Raw genomic sequence first — 17,252 nt, forward strand, 5'->3', positions numbered from 1 at the left:
TTACATTATGCCTTTATCTATAACCATTTTCAAGCTACAACCTTTTGAAACAGTAATATCAAAACTGAATATTTTTTTTAGAACTCACATTACATGTATAACCCCTATAGTCAACTTTACACTCATATTAGACATAACAGAAAATTAGCCATCCATCCATTTTCTATGCCACTTATCCTCTTTAGGGTTGAGGGGGCATGCTGGAGCCTATCCCAGGTGACTTCAGGTGAGAGGGGGGTACACCTAGGACTGGTTGCCAGCCAATCACAGAGCACATATAGACAAACAACCATTCACACTCACATTCATACCTATGGACAATTTAGAGTCCCCAATTAACCTAACATGCATGTTTTTGGAATGTGGGAGGAAACCGGAGTACCCGGAGAAAACCCACACACACACGGGGAGAACATGCAAACTCCACATAGAGATGCCCAACGGAGATTCGGACCCAGATCTTCCAGATGTCCTGACGATGTAACCAACATGCTAACCCCTCGGCCACTGTGCGCCAAATTCACGCGCAGTCGCCAATTAACCTAACATTGGAATGTGGGGGAGAAAACCCATGCACGCCTGGGCAGAACATGCAAAGTCCACACAGAGCGAAGATTCAAACTCAGGTCTTCCCGATCTCCTGACTGTGTGTCCAACGTGCTAACCGCTCGGCCCGAAAATTAGTCATTTAAAACATAAATAAAACTGTATCTGTTGTTGTAAATGTGTTCCAGTGCTAGGGGAGCTGAGTGAGGGGGAGGACAGGGAGTGACGCCTGGGGTTCAGAGTTGAGTTCTGGCTTGGCCTGGGGTACGGCCTCAACAGTAGCCTGTGTTATGGATTATTGTGCCTGTTGTGAGATAATTCAAACCTGCAATAAAAGCCTGTTGTTCTGACGATCAAGTCTGGTGCTTGTGCGTCTCACCCAACATTACAGTAATACTAGTGACACCCTAGTGACCACTGTAAAATACTACAAAATACTATGTGCTGGAAAATGCTTAATTTAGGCACAAAGTACCTAACACTTGGTGAAAGATCCACATTTTTGACTAACATATAACATATTCAACCACGAAACAGCATGACTTATTAACATATTTTTGAAAAACCGTGAAAGTGTGAAGCGGCAAAATTGAAAGCGCGAAGTGGCAAGGGATGACTGTCTATGTATTGTTAACCATCTCCTATAATTGTATAATTTTTTTTATAGTGTTTTTATATTCAAAATATTTTGCTCGACTTCTGCCACACAACAAGGTTTACTTGGTTACTGTTGGTTCCTTATCAAGAAAAATACAGAAATCATCTACTCGTCGATGACTTACACTTCTTCCATTCTCCAAACTTTTCCTACTGTACGCGCCCATTAGGCTCCATCAATGTGTGCCATCTGTGCCGGCTAGATCCCTTAAATGAAAGCAAACAAATGATCTCCTGGGACATAGTGTATGTGTTTAATTATTTGCGCGTGTGCGTGTGTGTGCGTGTGTGTGCGTATGCCGAGATAGCCAAAGAAGCGCTGAGGAGGGAATGTACATTACATGACTACAAAGAAATGACATCATCAGTGGTACCAGATGGCACTGCCACTTATACCAACGCATCCCAGGACGGTTTGACGCTACCTGGGCATCAAACACATGGCTCGTTTTACCTCCGAGGTGCTCGTCTCTGCACATGACCAACCGCAGAAATCTAGACCATGTAGATCTTCAGCGTGGGTGACAGAGATGAAAGAGACTATTAAAGACGGTAAGAAACGGTAAACAAGGCAAGAATCCTACTCATTTGAGCCAAGATGGCTGACATCATTAAGAAACGTCACAACAGACATGTACCATATCAGTCACAATTTCTAATCTAATAAATATAAGAATGTTATTCTATGTCAACCCTACTGATTTGACTGATATCTGCTACAAGATGGCCGACCCTTTTTTCACAGGTTAGAGCAAGAACACTATTGATTTTGTCTGATTTTTCACCCAAGATGGCCGACACCGCTAAAGTAAAAAATCGTCAGTCCCTTTCAACGTCGCCAAACATAATTTACACCCATTTTTAATGTTAGAGCTAGAAACCCGTTGATTTTAACTGGTCATCCAACTCAAGAAGGGCTTAGCAAAGGTAAAAACGCGTTCAATCCAGAATCCTACTGATTTTAAATGTCTGAAAGCCTAAATCCTAACATAGCTCCCTGCCAGTCAGGTATTTTATATTCAGGTATTTTATGTCAAAGCAAGAACCCAAAAGATTTTGACTGGACCAAGATGGCTGACATAGCTCAGGTCAAAAGTCATTAAGTACTGTACATCTTCCTTTTCAGTGCCCTTCCATCAAAATTTGGAATGAATCACCAAAGTTGGAGAGAACTGCATCACGGACCCGTTTTCAGTGGGTCACGTGTCTTTTGCCGCGCAAAAAAATGATGCTCTTATTCTGAAGGGTATTCTCTATGCAGTGGTCATCTGTTATTATAATCAACTGTTAATAAAGGGTGGCGACAACGGTGTTACTTTAAGGAACTTCTCTTTATCTGCATCAATTAACCAACGAATACTCTTCCTGACAGGAAGTCATCAACGCAAATGCCTATCTAGCCCGCAGTGCGAATGATCCAACACAGCAACAAAAATGGAACACACAACGCAAGTGTACCATACGGGACTATGCATCTATCAAAATAATGCTTACATACAAACATACATGCACAACTATGCTTGCATTTGCAACCCGCAAGGCATGCTGGGTAACCTTGCAGTAGTTGGTTTAGTAGTAGTTTAGTAGTTGCAGTTACAGTAATTTGAGTTGAAAAAATGCCTGCAGTCTGTGTCGCTGCTTGTCATTACAAGGTGATGGTGAGTCCAGCAGCCAAACCAGCCGAGAACCCCTGGGTTAGCAGAACACTATTGATTTTTGACTGACTTCACCCAAGATGGCCGACTTAGCTAAGGTGAAAAGTCACACACGTTCAATCCAGAGTCTAACTGATTTTGAATGCCTATTAAAATCCCACCACATTCTCTTTCCAGCACCCTGCCGGTCAGGCATTGTTCTCCTATGTCAAAGCAAGAACCCAACTGATTCTGACTGAAATCTGAGCCAAGATGGCTGACCTAGCTAAGGTCAAAAGTCATACAGTGCGTGTTTTTTCTCCGCACTCTTCCAGGTACAATACACTATACACTACTTCCTTGGCCAATCTGGTGCCCCACACAGCAGAGAAAGGACAGGGAGGTCCGACATGAAGAGGAAGTCAAAAACTACAAGAAAAACAGCATTTGCATTTGCATTTTACAGGGTGTATCCAAAAAAAGTAGACTCTCCAAAAAGTAGCCACTAAAGTTACAATTTAATATTTTCATGAAATGTCTTTATTTTCATATGTTGGTATGGACATCATCCTTCGGTCCATACCAACATTTATTGCATAATTGCATGCATGACTGAACACGTTGGGCAAAAATAAAGAAATCCTCCAAAGAATTAAAGGGTTAAAATTTAAAGAAAAGTCATAAACCGCGATGCAAAATGAGAAATCTTGTTCTTCTACGCTGCGATACCCAGATTATTCAGACAATTTAGGTCTTGCCAGAAATGGTTTAATTGTTGGACCGTACTTTTTCCGCAACAACATCAACGGTGACGATTACCTCCGAATGTTGAACGAGCGTGTCGTTCTTACTCTCAGAGGAATGCCACGTTTTCGTCTTCACGGAAATGGTCGGTTGGCACGTGCTTGGTGGGCCCAAGATGGTGCACCACCACATCGGAGGAGAACTGTAACTGATCGGCTAACAGAGCTTTTTGGTGACCATGTTGCTGCTTTGAAACTCCCAGTGGAATGGCCCCCCGATGTCTCCTGATTTGGTACCGCTGGACTTTTTTTCTATGGGGCCACCTCAAATCAAAAGTGTACGTGACACCACCACGTGACCTCGACGACATTGAACAGTGAATCAGAGCTGAAGATAACGTCCTCCGATGGCACAGGGAATGATCAGGCGAGCAGTGCAGGACATGCGGAGGAGAGCGCAGCTGTGCATGCAAAGAAATGGAGGTCATGTTGAGGACAAAGTTGACAAAAACTTACATCCATTACCCCAGTGCAAGTACCGTGAAACAAAGGGTTAATCTGGGTATCACAGTGTAGAAGAACAACAATTCTCATTTTGCATCACAGTTTATGACTTTTCCTTCAATTTTAACACTTAAATTTTTTGGAGGACGGGCCTGTGTGTAGTCATGCATGCAATTATGCAATAAATGTTGGTATGGACGGATGATGTCCAAATAAAGACATTTCATGAAAATATTAAATTGTAACTTTTGTGGCTACTTTTTGTCTACTTTTTTTTTAATACACCCTGTATTGTCTTTACAGTTGTCCCTCGCTACATGCTGTTTGGAACATCAAGTTTTAGACTTCTTACTTTGTCCTTCAACAGGTTTTCTATGCTCTAACTACAAAAATATTCCATTCATTAATATTGAGTCCTACTTCACGGAAATTCACTTATCGTGGTCGGGTCTAGAACCAATCAACCGCGATAAACGAGGGATGACTGGAAAACTAAATGAGCTAAAAACTAGTGCCAACTGCTGGATGTCCCCTTGGCATCACTTCCTGCTCTTATGCCCCGGTGTCTCCTTCAGATGTGTTCCTGTCCTCGTGGCTCGACAGTGACGAATGATGATCCAACACCGCTACAGAAAGTGCAGACTGTGCAATAATTAAAAGCTTTTTTTCCAGTGAAAGTGCTTCTAATTGGACTTCATGAACTTACACACCATATGGCAGACGTGAGTTCCAACATGAGCAGATGCTAAGACCATATGATCATCACACTGCTGCGCAAAATCTAGATATTATTTACGTATTATTGGAGGGATACTGCATTTTTATAGTCGTTTCGGAGTGCAACAAGTGTTTTCCCTACCGTGGCTGTCATACTGCTCAATATGTACAATAATTGTGCAAGCAGGTAGGAAAGTGTGCGTATAAAACAAGCATTTGCTACTTTCCTGCTGTGTCTAACAATGTCCTTGAGCTATGTGCTGAGATATGAGCTTTGCCCACTGCAGAAGTCATAGCATAAAGCGCCCCCTGCCTATGAGAAAAAATGTTGCAAGAGAATCCGCCTGGGGACGAGAACATGCACCTGCACTTTTAGGTCACAGGATTAGGTACACCTGCACAACAAATAAAAGCTGCAATAACATAAACGCTGCAAGATCCCAAACAAATGCAAAAGAAAAACGCTGCAAATGCCAAAAACATACACAAACCTTCAAAACAACTGCATGAGAAATGTGCTGCAAGTTCACGGAACAAAAGGAAATTTAGACCTGAGGATCTTTGTTGTCTTTGTTAAAAACTTGGTAGTAAATATTGGCAGCTCTGCTTTAAGTCTTCAAAGACGGATAGCCCTCAAGTTTGGCACCCCTAGTAGCCTGGCTAACTTCCGTTTTGGGCTGCCATAACAAGTTGTACATCTACAATAATAAATATATCGCTAGGCCTCTCATAATAACACGCAGGATGATAATTGTCCTACAAATTATTGCAGATAAAAGACATTATTGTCAACATTATTTTGACAATAACAATAAAAACAACCAAAAAACAAAAACAGTCAAATCAGTGTCACTTTCGTTAATGTCTGAGTAGTGACAAAAACACAATGGTGCACAATGAGGTGTTATACTTCGGGAAACACTGAAATGTAAGTTCCACCGTTTTGTATTATTTATTTTATTGTCATTGTGACGATCTTTTTCATGTCACAAAATAACAATCCGCAAACGGGCTGAAATTGGATCAGATCTTGTTTTATACACAACAGGCACGAAGAAAGTATTCGATCGTGTAGCACACGAGCGAGTAGTGCAATCGCTAACGCGTAGCAAAGAGACTGAATGTCTGACAAGAGGGTTCCCTCACTCCGTTCATTCCGTTATAGAACCAATGTGCCCCTCTTGTCATCCAGCCTATTTGATAGAAAGAGAGGAAGAAAACAAACACGCATGCACATGTCCGCATATCGAGGCCGGCAAAATGATCGAGTTTTTATTATGTGGTTAATTGATTTATTGATTATCGTGACAGGCTTATATATTGTTTAATTAATATCTCCTGGAAAATGCAGTATTATTTTTGTAAAAGCTTAATTTTTGTATACAGTGTAATTAGCATGTGCAGGTGTACCTAATATTGTGGCTGATAAGTGTATGATAAGTCAGGTGTGTCCAAACCACCGAAAGCCACATACTGAAAAATCAAAGAAAGTGAGGTGGCATTAATTTCTATCAACATTTCAGCTTTTTCTCTTTACTTTGTGGCTTTTTGCTCTATTTTCCCTGTAATAGTCATTAGTAATATTGGGGAAAAAATGCATCCATCCATTTGCCGCTTATTTTCATTAGGGTATCGAGGGTATGACTTCGGGCGAGAGGCAGGGCACATCCTTGACTGGTCACCAGGGCACATATAGACAAACAACCATTCACACTCACATTCATACCTGTGGACAATTTAGAGTCTCCAATTAACCTAACATGCATGTTTTTGGAATGTTGGAGGAAAGCGCAGTACCCGGAGAAAACCCACACACGCACGGGGAGAACATGCAAACTCCACACAGAAATGCAAAAGCAGAGATTCAAACCCAAGTCTTCTCGATCTCCTGACAGTGTGGCCAACATGCTAACCACGGCCGGAAGTGTTGCATTATATTTTAAATAATGTTAAAGTCTGAAAAAATTTGGTATTAAAGAAATGTATAATAAATACAAAAATTTAATTAAGACAAATTGTAATTAGTAATACTGCCTTCTATATGCGTCTGTGTAGGCTCTCAGTCGTACAGGAGTTGTCCATCAAGGGAAAGGCTTCTTGAGACGTCATCTGTACTTCTGTGAAGAAGGTGTCAGACGTTTCGCTCCTCATCCGAAGAGCTTCGTCAGCGAACTAATAAGTGCTGGTAGCCTAGGCCTTAAATACAGTAAAAGTGGGCGGAATTGGTGTGCCAACCCCCTCCTCCTATTGGTTCCTTACACTAAGCCTGGGCTGAGTAGGAGTAGTGGAATCGGAATGGTGGTTTGAGGTTTAATTTGGACCCTGTGTTCAGCAGGTTACTGAAACCAAAACCCACAGCTCTTAGTCTTGCAAATGAGGTGAAGCCAGGGCCGAGCCAGAACAATAGATGCTAACTAGCCAGTATCAGAGTCGTTCATACCCAACTCAGGGAGCGACACTTCCCTTTTATCGGAGGTGCTAATAGCAGGAGAGGATTATACCACTACTCCGCCCAGGCTTAGTGTAAGGAACCAACAGGAGGAGGGTGTTGGCACACCAATTCCGCCCACTCTTACTGTATTTAAGGCCTAGGCTACCAGCACTTATTAGTTCGCTGACAAAGCTCTTCGGATGAGGAGCGAAACATCCGACACTTTCTTCACAGAAGTACAGATGACGTCTCAAGAAGCCTTTCCCTCGACTGCCTTATATACATAAATACTACAATAATAGAAGAAGTTTTATAAACCCCATTTTTCATTTTTCAAAGCATTTTGGGTACACGATTACTGCAATGCGATCAGTCCAATTTGAACCTGAGTCATCCTAAAGGAGGGCTGTTTCATACACACGTGATGATATATTTCTGCACTCGTGCATTCAAACACCCATGCCCTTTTTGTTTGTCAGGAAACAGCAAGAAGAAGAAGATTTGAGTGAAAACTAGGACAACGGGCATGAGGCCTAGAAAGAAAGACTAGAAATAGAATGGGATGTTAGTCTATCTTTGAATTGGGCTGTCTACTGGGAGATAAGGTGCGATTGGAATGGCTGGCTATAGTAGAGCAGCTCAATCAAGCTGTTAATAGAACAAAAGGAAAGGATTAGAAAAGATTTACCGGTAGCCATTTTAGCCTCCACGCCGCTGAAACACGTTACTCTCACATGCACTGAATGTCGCCAAAAAACACCTCATGCAGGCAAATATGTTGCTTTAACGTCCCAGAAACACAAGTGAGAAGCAGCGCAAGGTCACTAAAAGGCCACACGTGGGAGATATTGTTCAAAGTAAAATAGTCCCTCAAATCAAGACTTTGTATACATTATAAAGGACATTTTTCCCAAGGAAACTCAAGATTAATGATACAATTGTAGCAACAAAACAACTTTTTTATCGCTCTCTTCATCACCTTGCCATCACATTAAGTCGGTGTTGTTTTTCACACTTTTCCAATCAGCCTCAAAGTGAACTGCCTCTAATGTGCTCCAATCAATAACCTGGCATTTCAAGTCGCAACATGAGGCTGTGGACCATTAAATGTGCATAACATCAAATCAACAGCTAGGACAGATGGACATGGACTATCCTAAGCATGTGGATATACATGCACTAAAGTATCACGACACCAGGCCGTTACACCATCTTAGCAGCATAGCATAGTAGTACCTAAAAGGTACAGAAAAGGGTCCAACTGTTCCCGTTAAGCTGTACTCGCAGGTTTGCTCAACGGGTCCCCACTTGGTATGGTATATTAGTTATTTCAGCAGGTTTTGATCAAAACTGTGTAAGGTACCAAAATAACTTTTGTTTGGTCACTACCTAAAGGAACAGAAAAGGACCAAGCTGTTCCCATTCAGTTGAACTCGTACATTTGGTCAACGCGTCCAGTTATTTCCAGAATGTAGTACAATTTGGTACAATACATGAGTTTTGATCAAAAGCTGTATATGGTACTGAAATAACAGATACTTTTGTGGGGTACAGTACCTACAGGAACAAAAAAGGGCCAAACTGTTCCCAGTTGGACTTACTTACGTCCAGTTATTTCCATAACGTAGTATAGTTTGGTCCTACATAAGTTTTTTCAGCAGTTCAATGATCAAAGCTGTAGAAGGTACCAGAATAACACTTTTGTTGGGTACAGTATCTAAGGGAACAGAAATGGGTCAAACTGTTCCCATTAAGTTGGACTTGTAGATTTGCTGAACATGTCCCATCACTTCCGTAATGTAGTACAGTTTGGTATGGTACATGAGATTTTTCAGCATTTCCATCATGAAAACCGTGTAGGGTACCAAAAATGACGGACACTTTTGTTGGGTCAGTAGCTAAAAGAACAGAAACGGGCCAAACTGTTCCCATTACAGTAAGTTGGACTCGCACATTTGCTGAACACCTCCAGCCATTTCTATAACGTAGTACAGTTTGGTACGATGCAAATTACTTTTTTCAGCAGTTCTATGATCAAAGCTGGATAAAGGTACCAGAATAACACTTTTGTTGGGTAAAGTATCTAAAGGAACAGAAAGAAACAGAAAAGGGCCAAGCTGTTCCGATTCAGTTGGATTCCAACATTTGCTGAACATGTCCCGTCATTTCCGTAATGTAGTACAGCTTGGTACGGTACGGTACATGAGAGTTTTCAGCATTTACATAATCAAACTGTGTAAAGTACCAAAATAATAGACACTTTTGTTGGGTACAGTACCTAAAGGACCAGAAAACCTGTTCCCATTAAGTTGGACTCGTATATTTGCTGAACAAGTCCCGTCATGTCCATAACGTAGTACAGTTTGGTACGATACATGGTTTTTTTCAGCAGTTCTGTGATCAAAGCCTTCATAAGGTACCAATATAACAGACACTTTCGTTGGGTATAGTATCTAGGGGTCACCAACGTGGTGCCCACGGGTACCAGGTAGCCCCACACGACCACATGAGGCCCCGCAAGCCTGCTTTTCATTCAAGTTTTCAGTCAATAATGTGAGAACACTAGAAAGAAATACAAAATGTGAGTTGTGGATACCAGCATTTTGTTAATGTTCTGGTAAAACAAGCATATTTACTTTGTTTGTGTTTAAATAAGCATGAAAACAAATGTTACAAAAATGAGTAGCTCTTGGCCATTTTCATTTTGTAAAAGTGGCTTTCACAAGACCTAAAAGAACAGAAAGGGCCAAACCGTTCCTGTTAAGTTGCACTGGTAGATTTGCTGAATATGTCCCCATTTCCCTAATGTAGTAGTTTGGTACAGTACTTTCGTTTTTTCTGCATTTATATCATCAAAACTGTGTAAGGTGACAGACACTTTTGTTGGTTACAGTACCTAAAGGACCAGAAAAGGACAGTACAGTACCAAAGGACAAAAAGGGTTATCTCATTGTCGAAAAGGTCTTGCTAAGAGGAAGAATTAGATTCATTAAGGAACAGAAGCCCAGATTCCACAATGCAGGATATTTATTTATTTTTTGTATCAAAAGTTATCAGGGGGCACCAAAATTGTTGATGCACCACGCACTGCAGTTTGATACGTTTTGAGGGCATTTCCATGTTCAAAATTGTGAGGGGTACCAACTATCTGGTCTCTACTGTACTATTTTTTGGTATCCTTTTGTTGGTACACCAACCACAACGGAATTTTAAATAAAGGAACAGAACATGACATACATCAAACTGATCCGATACTGTTGGTAATTGCGTTTCCATTGTCAAAAGTTGTCAGGGGGGACAAAGTAAGACAAAGTCGACCCTCATCATATCTTTGTGCCACAACAGTACAGTACTAAAAGGGACTGAAAGTTGGAAGCATAGAATTGTCCAGAATGTCTCAGTAAGCCGAAAAAGTTTGATTCTCCATTTCCACCATGCAGTACAGTTTAACACGTTACTCTTTTTTTGCATTGCATTTCCATGATCAAAAGTTGTCAGGCACCACCAAAATAGTTTAACCCATGTTTAAAAAACATATTTAGAAGTTTTTCTATGCTCTAACTATGAAAATATTCCATTTGTAAATAAGAAATCCTACTTGGAGGAAATTCACTTATCATGGTCGGGTCTGGAACCAATTAACTGCAGTAAACGAGGGATTACTGTACCTGATTCATTTCAGTGAGTGACTAAAAAGAGTCAATAGAAGTAATTGAGTTTTCCATCACACATAGAGGGACATGTTTTTGTTTTGCATTTCCATGATCAGAAGTTGTCAAGAGCCACCGAAATAGTTGATCCCTTTTTTGGCATCGTTATGATGGGGTACCACCCATAGTTTTACAATAGGGACAGAAAAGGGATGCCAAATTGTCCAACGTGTCTTGGGAAGATAAGAAATACAGAGGGACACTTACAGGTTAGATTGATTTATTGATTACGAGTACTTATTGCTCTGCTTATTTGGCGGTGCAAAGATAAAACGTTAAAAAGATAAAAACGGATCGCTGCACGCTGCTGCTGTTATCCAGTGAAACGACTGGAAAACCACATTCAAGTGTAGAAAATGATGACAAAGGCAACAATTAATCATATGCCTTTCTTGCTCTACAGCTATCGCTTCCATAAAATCAGTACAGAACAAAAAAACAGATGCAGTGGACCTTTATATGCTTAAGGTCACACAGCCATCCCTGCTTGCCAATAGGAAGGATAAATAATCAATCTAGTGTGTGTGTGTGCGTGTGGGTGTCTGTGTGGGTGGGGTGGGGGGTGATCCAGTCTGTCTTGTCAGTCTTAATGGTGAGCTTTAAATGCATGCAAACTCCAGTAAAGCGAGCCAATCAAACAGATGCCACGCAAACGGCGAGCTCATCATCAGTTGCTCGCTGGCAGCATCCAGCACAGATAAGCGTGCCCATTAATGCAACGTCTAATGTCCCACTTACACACACACAGTCAGAAGAGACTGCAGTCGAGAAAAGATGCGCAGTCATGTAACATGCATGCATTATCTCACCGCCATGCAACACTACCACAGCCTACTTACATGACATGGAGGTTACAATCGCCCGCAGTGTTACAATCCACCTGTGAGCGCACCGACACATGCGGCAGCGATGGTAGTGGCAGCGGCGGACTAACCACCACGGCGGTGTGTGTGTGTGTATGTGTGTGTGTATGTATGAGTGAGTGAATGTAAGTGCGTGTGCGTGTGTGTGTGTATGTGTGTGGAAACTGGCTGTGAGCAGCTCTCTCTCCCTGTGCTGCTGCTGCCACCTCAGCTGGGGCCGACTCAATGCACAGTCTGTACCATGTCGGCAGGCAGCGGGGGGGTGCTGGGTGCTGTGTGTGCGTGTGTGTGTGTGTGTGTGTGTGTGAGGCATTTTCCAGTCATTTGCAGGGTGAAATGGGTGAATAAACAGAACATTTCAATATGTAGAAATATATTTGACGTATGAATCTCTTTCTTTGATATTTTGCCCTCAGAGATGATGGGTGGCGAGAATTAAATACTTAGATTACAGCATTTATTTACCTTAATTGGAAATTGGCAATAATTGGAGTGAGGTTCTTACATTTGAGAACTTATTATATACAATTTCATAAATACACAGGGCTTGATGGAAAATGTCCTTTGTGCCAATAGATGATAATCACATGAGGCGTGGATGTTGAGAGTCGTGTGGGAACTTTATCTCAGCCACGGGAAGGATGTAAATTTTGGGACACATCATCAGTAGTGTACCTTTAAATCAGTGGGTGTTTCGGCCTTTCAACACTCGACACCCTCATCAAAGGCGGCCAACTACAGGGTGATCACGCCTGAGCCTGTGTCCCATGCCCAATCATGCCCTTCCCCCCATGCACCACCCTTGGGGCAGGAAGGAAGGAGGTGGGTTTAAAACTTCTTTACGGTCGTCAGGTGGGTACCCTCCTTCATTGGTGTTTCAATGATATGCCCATGACACCTCCAGAGAGCTCATCGGTAACACCTGACGTCCCAGGTGTGTGCCCCCCTCTGCTTTGAGCCCAGCAAGTGTCCTTGCGCTTGATCCATAGCCACTGGCTGCTTCTTTCAGCCGCTTCAGAGACCGATCTTATTGTCTGTCGCAGAGCCTGTCCATGATTGCCAAGGTCTTTCATAAGCCTGATGCTAGAGGAATCCACAAAACCTCTGCATCCTGCTTCAGCTGGATAGACCTTGGCCTTCCATCCTCGATGTCGTGCATCTGCTGCCAGATCCGTGTAGCGCAGTTTCGTAGGCCTCTTCGGTGGAATCCTCCCATGGGACCGTGAGCTCTATGATGTAGACCACCTTTAGTGAAGTGGACCACAGCACCAAGTCTGGCCTGAGGGTCTCTGGCGATAAGATTAGTTGCTTGCCAATATCTTCCAATCCCGGGCCATAGCTAGCTGTCCAGTTCTGGTTTGCTAGCTGGGTGGTTAGTCTGTTTCTGTCCCTCTCGAATGAATGTTGGCACAGAGATGGAATTGTCTCTCAAGGGCAAGGAGTTGATGGTGTTCCTCTTGCTCTCAATGGCTGCTGCCAGACTCTTGAGGACCTGATTGTGCCTCCAGGTGTAGCGGAGGCTCGTCCTACAACTGGTCAAGATGTGTTGGCGAGTCGCTGAATTTGGGCACCGGAAGCAGGTTCGGTCCTCACCATACCACTGGTGAAGGTTTTTTTGGGGATGGGAGCACATCATATGTACTGTAGCTCTTATGATTGCTTCCCCAGAGCTGCCTCCAGCTGAGTTTTCTCCTCTCCATGCCTTCCCACCTCATCCATTGTCCCTGCTTGGCAAGAGAGACAGCCTTTGCACTTCTTTCAGCCTCCTCCTGACAGGGCACCTCCTCTACCCCCATTTTCCTCCTTTGTGAAGCTGAAGGTTTGTGCCAAGTTGGTTTATTCACTGCAACGATGGCTCGACATGTCCCACAATGTCGTTGTGCTTCAGGGGTGTAGCGTGCTGTACTGCGTCGGTGGTGTCCATTTCCTCCCCGTTAACAGAGGTGGTGCAGCATTTCTGACTTTCTGATTTCCGGAGGCCTTCAATGTCATCTGTAGTCTCTCTTTAGAGCGCTTGTATTCTTCAGTGAGGCTCGTGATAGGTAGTTTAGTTCAAGGACTCCTTTGCCGTAGATGCTGATGTTGGTCAGACAGCGTGGGATGCCAAGCCACTTCTTCACATACGAAGTTTTGTTTCGCTCCATCTTCTCCACCGTTGTTATTGGGACCTCGTAGATCGTTACCCTAGGAAGTAGTCCTAATTGTAGGCACCAGAGTTTGAGCTTCCCTGGCAGCATTGACTTGTTGATGGTGTCCGGACTGGTGCTACTGTCCTGCCTTAGTACCTGCACCTGGGCTTTGTCCCTGAGGCTTGCAATGTACCATCTGACCAGGATTTTGACGGGTTGCTCTGACACCATCGGTACTGGGTCGTCACAAATGCAGAACCTCACATTCTTAAGCTCTCCCATGACTATTGAGATGCTTTGTGACTTATTCGGCTTGATTTTCATTCGGGCACATCTGATGTTCTCCTGCAGCTTTCCAAGTAGCCGCCTGGTGCATGCTGCAGTGGTGGTCAGCGTGGTCATGTCATCCATGAATGCTCGGATAGGTGGAAGCTGGGTTCCGTTTTTTGTTCGCTCGCCTCCCACCACCCATCTAGAGGCCCTGATGATGATTGCCATGGCCATGGTGAATGCCAGGAATGAGACTGTATATAACACCTTTTTAAAACTTTAATAATTATTTGGAGGGCATGAGAAAGTGGAATTGAAAATGTAGCTCTCTTTGATCGCATGGTGATTTATTATACTGTAGTATACTGCAACAACACAGTAGCAACAAAACCAATGTTCTAACAGTAGTAAAGCCGCAAACTGATAAGTCAGCATTAATGAGCTCATTGGGAGTATAACACACCAACATTTTACAGCGTAGGCAGAGGTCGATAAAACTGCCGAATGCTTCAAATGCAACTAATATGCAGTAATTTTCATCTAATAGCCTCCAAACTTGTACATAAGTAGAATTCACTGATTCCTTTGCTTAAGGACTGCTTAAAAAGATGGTCTGAAGTTGCAACAAAGCACACTGAGTCATAAATCCAATGAAAGCAGGTGATTGGTGCTTCATAAATCTCATTATTTTGTTAGTCTGCCCTTACATTATGATAAAATAACCAATAAAAATGCTTTTGATAGCGAGGTCAACACGGACACCACCTCCATGTTGAGCCACGAGTTATTTGTTTGCTTTGTTTTTTTGCACGATACAACAAAGAAACACAAATATTTGTGAAAATAAACAGAGATGAGAACTGAAAAAGATCCATCTCATTGCACTATTATCGCTCAGGCACTGATATTACCCTTGATATCATGACTATCATCATTTCGATTGATCCACCCACCCCGAGTCACCAGGCATGCGCATACTTCAATAAGCTGCAGCTGCGTTATTTAGTTTTATGTGGCACTTAACGTGAAGATCTATCAGAAGTCGTTGCTTCCTGCTTTCATCACCTATAGCTTCTATGCCTGCGTCATTAAAGGATGCTGATGGTGTTCAAGAAGTGAGGCAATAGCCAGCTTTTGAGGGTTGCAACATGGAGAAGCAAGGGTATGGTGGAGGGAGGGTGTCATTTAGTTGGAGAGCAGTCCGAGGGGGAGAGGTGTCATGTGTTAGTTTGACACAACAGCTGTTAAGACTCTTTAACGTGTACACGGAAGAGAAATGAGGAGAGAGTGCAGTGATGGAGATCAGACACAAGCCTTGAATATCAATGCAGCACGTCTGAAAGATTCCACAGCTGCAGTGCACCAAAAAACCTGGGAGGACGAGCAGGAGAATACAGGTACAGTGCAGGTACCGCCAGAACCAAGTGGTCCATCATCCCTTCTCCTTTCTGTCCTCAGTCAGGCAGGTACTGTATATAGGATCTCTGTCACGTGTCAATGTCAGACGCCCTCTACTATCTCATGTCACCTTAATGCTATGACATACACCCACTTTATTACTTACATCCGCACAATGCAAAAGACCTGCATGGAAAAATGACTTCTATTCTAGTGTGCACTTGCTGCACTGCCGTCAGAACTTACACTCATGATATGTACTACACATTTTCAACATCTTCAACATTTTCAACTATGAATTATTTCTATAACTTCTTTTTGCGCATATGTAACAGTTAACAACTTGAAACATTTTCTGCATAGTACTGTTTAATAACAGGGGTTTCCAAAGTGCAGCCAGTGGCTACTTTTTTTTTTATTTGCCCGTGGCACACTGTAGAAATAAAATTAAACAAAAACAACATAATGCAAAGAAAAAAAGTTGAAAAGGATAAAAGTACAGTGGCGGAGCCAGACATTTTTCATTGAGGTGGCCAAGGTGAGACGATCCCTCACATAGGGGTGGCAATAGGTTGACACCTGAAATGTCTAGATGGCCAGTGGGGTAGCCGGAGAGTGACCACATAGCTAAAAGTCACAATATAATAATACACAGTATAATAATAATATTCTATCCATCCAACCATTTTCTATGCTGCTTATTCTCACTAGGGTCCCAGCTGACTTCGGGCAAGAGGCGGGGTACAACCTGGACTGGTCGCCAGCCAATCGCAGGGCACATACAGACAAACAACCATTCATGCTCACATTCCTACCTATGGGTTTATATCATGTTTTCCATTTAACCTAACATGAAACCAGAGTACCTGTAGAGAAGATGCCCAAGCGGAGATTCGAACCCAGATCTTGCAGGTCTCCTGACTTTGTTGCCAACATGCTAACCACTCGGCCACCGTGCGTCCCAAAATAATAAAAATAAAAATAAAAATACAATTTTTTAACCTTTTAAAAAAATATATGTTATATAAAAATATCAAATAACAATGATAATATTGTAATATATGATAATGCACATATTACATCCTTTGATTTTTCAGTATGTGGCCCTTGGTGAAAAAAGTTTGGACACCTCTGTTTTATGATGTGCAAAGGTTTGCCCCCTTTACTATTTCTTATGGGGAAAAAAATCCATATAAATTATTATTATGAAGTTGTACTGAACCCCAATAGATTGTGCAGTTTGTAAGAGAAATGTGCAAACGTCCATCCACTTTGTCCTTCTCTGGATGGAACAGCCCTCACCCTTCTCTCTCATAAAAGCTCCATTTACTAGAGGGGAGATATCTTTAACCCTTGAAGTGCTGTGTTTACCGTGGCTCAATCAGTCATCTCCTATCCTGCTCACTAGCCAATAACCATTAGCTTTATTAATTGCAGGAGCCTCAGACCATCTCCTAAGTGCGCCAGTAAAATAAAAGTGCGTGTGTGTGTGCGTGTGTGACGCTAATGAGATGACTCCCAAAGGTCTAACCTTCCTCTCCGAGAGGTCATGCTCATAATATACTTTACTTATATTGTACATTACTCACACTCTGCAAGTCAATGCTTCCAGGTGGACGTACGATGAAACGTAAGGAGGGATGGAAAACA

At 42.5% G+C, this 17,252-nt stretch overlaps 1 protein-coding gene across 11 annotated transcripts in view; it reads right to left on the reverse strand.

Moving 5' to 3' along the window:
• atp2b2 (ATPase plasma membrane Ca2+ transporting 2) overlaps positions 1 to 17,252 on the reverse strand; it is a 144,825-nt gene that overhangs the window by 101,245 nt on the left and 26,328 nt on the right. For 10 of the 11 annotated variants that reach the window (XM_054783310.1, XM_054783317.1, XM_054783315.1 and 7 more), the window contains exon 1: positions 11,782 to 11,983. The exons of the other annotated variant lie outside the window; for it this stretch is intronic. The gene's annotated coding sequence lies outside the window, so the exon portion shown is untranslated. Of the gene's footprint in view, positions 1 to 11,781; positions 11,984 to 17,252 lie in introns of those variants that run through there. 11 annotated transcript variants of the gene reach the window in all.

The sequence above is a fragment of the Dunckerocampus dactyliophorus genome, chromosome 8 (genome assembly GCF_027744805.1).
Source record: "Dunckerocampus dactyliophorus isolate RoL2022-P2 chromosome 8, RoL_Ddac_1.1, whole genome shotgun sequence".
In the NCBI taxonomy this organism is placed as follows: domain Eukaryota; kingdom Metazoa; phylum Chordata; class Actinopteri; order Syngnathiformes; family Syngnathidae; genus Dunckerocampus; species Dunckerocampus dactyliophorus.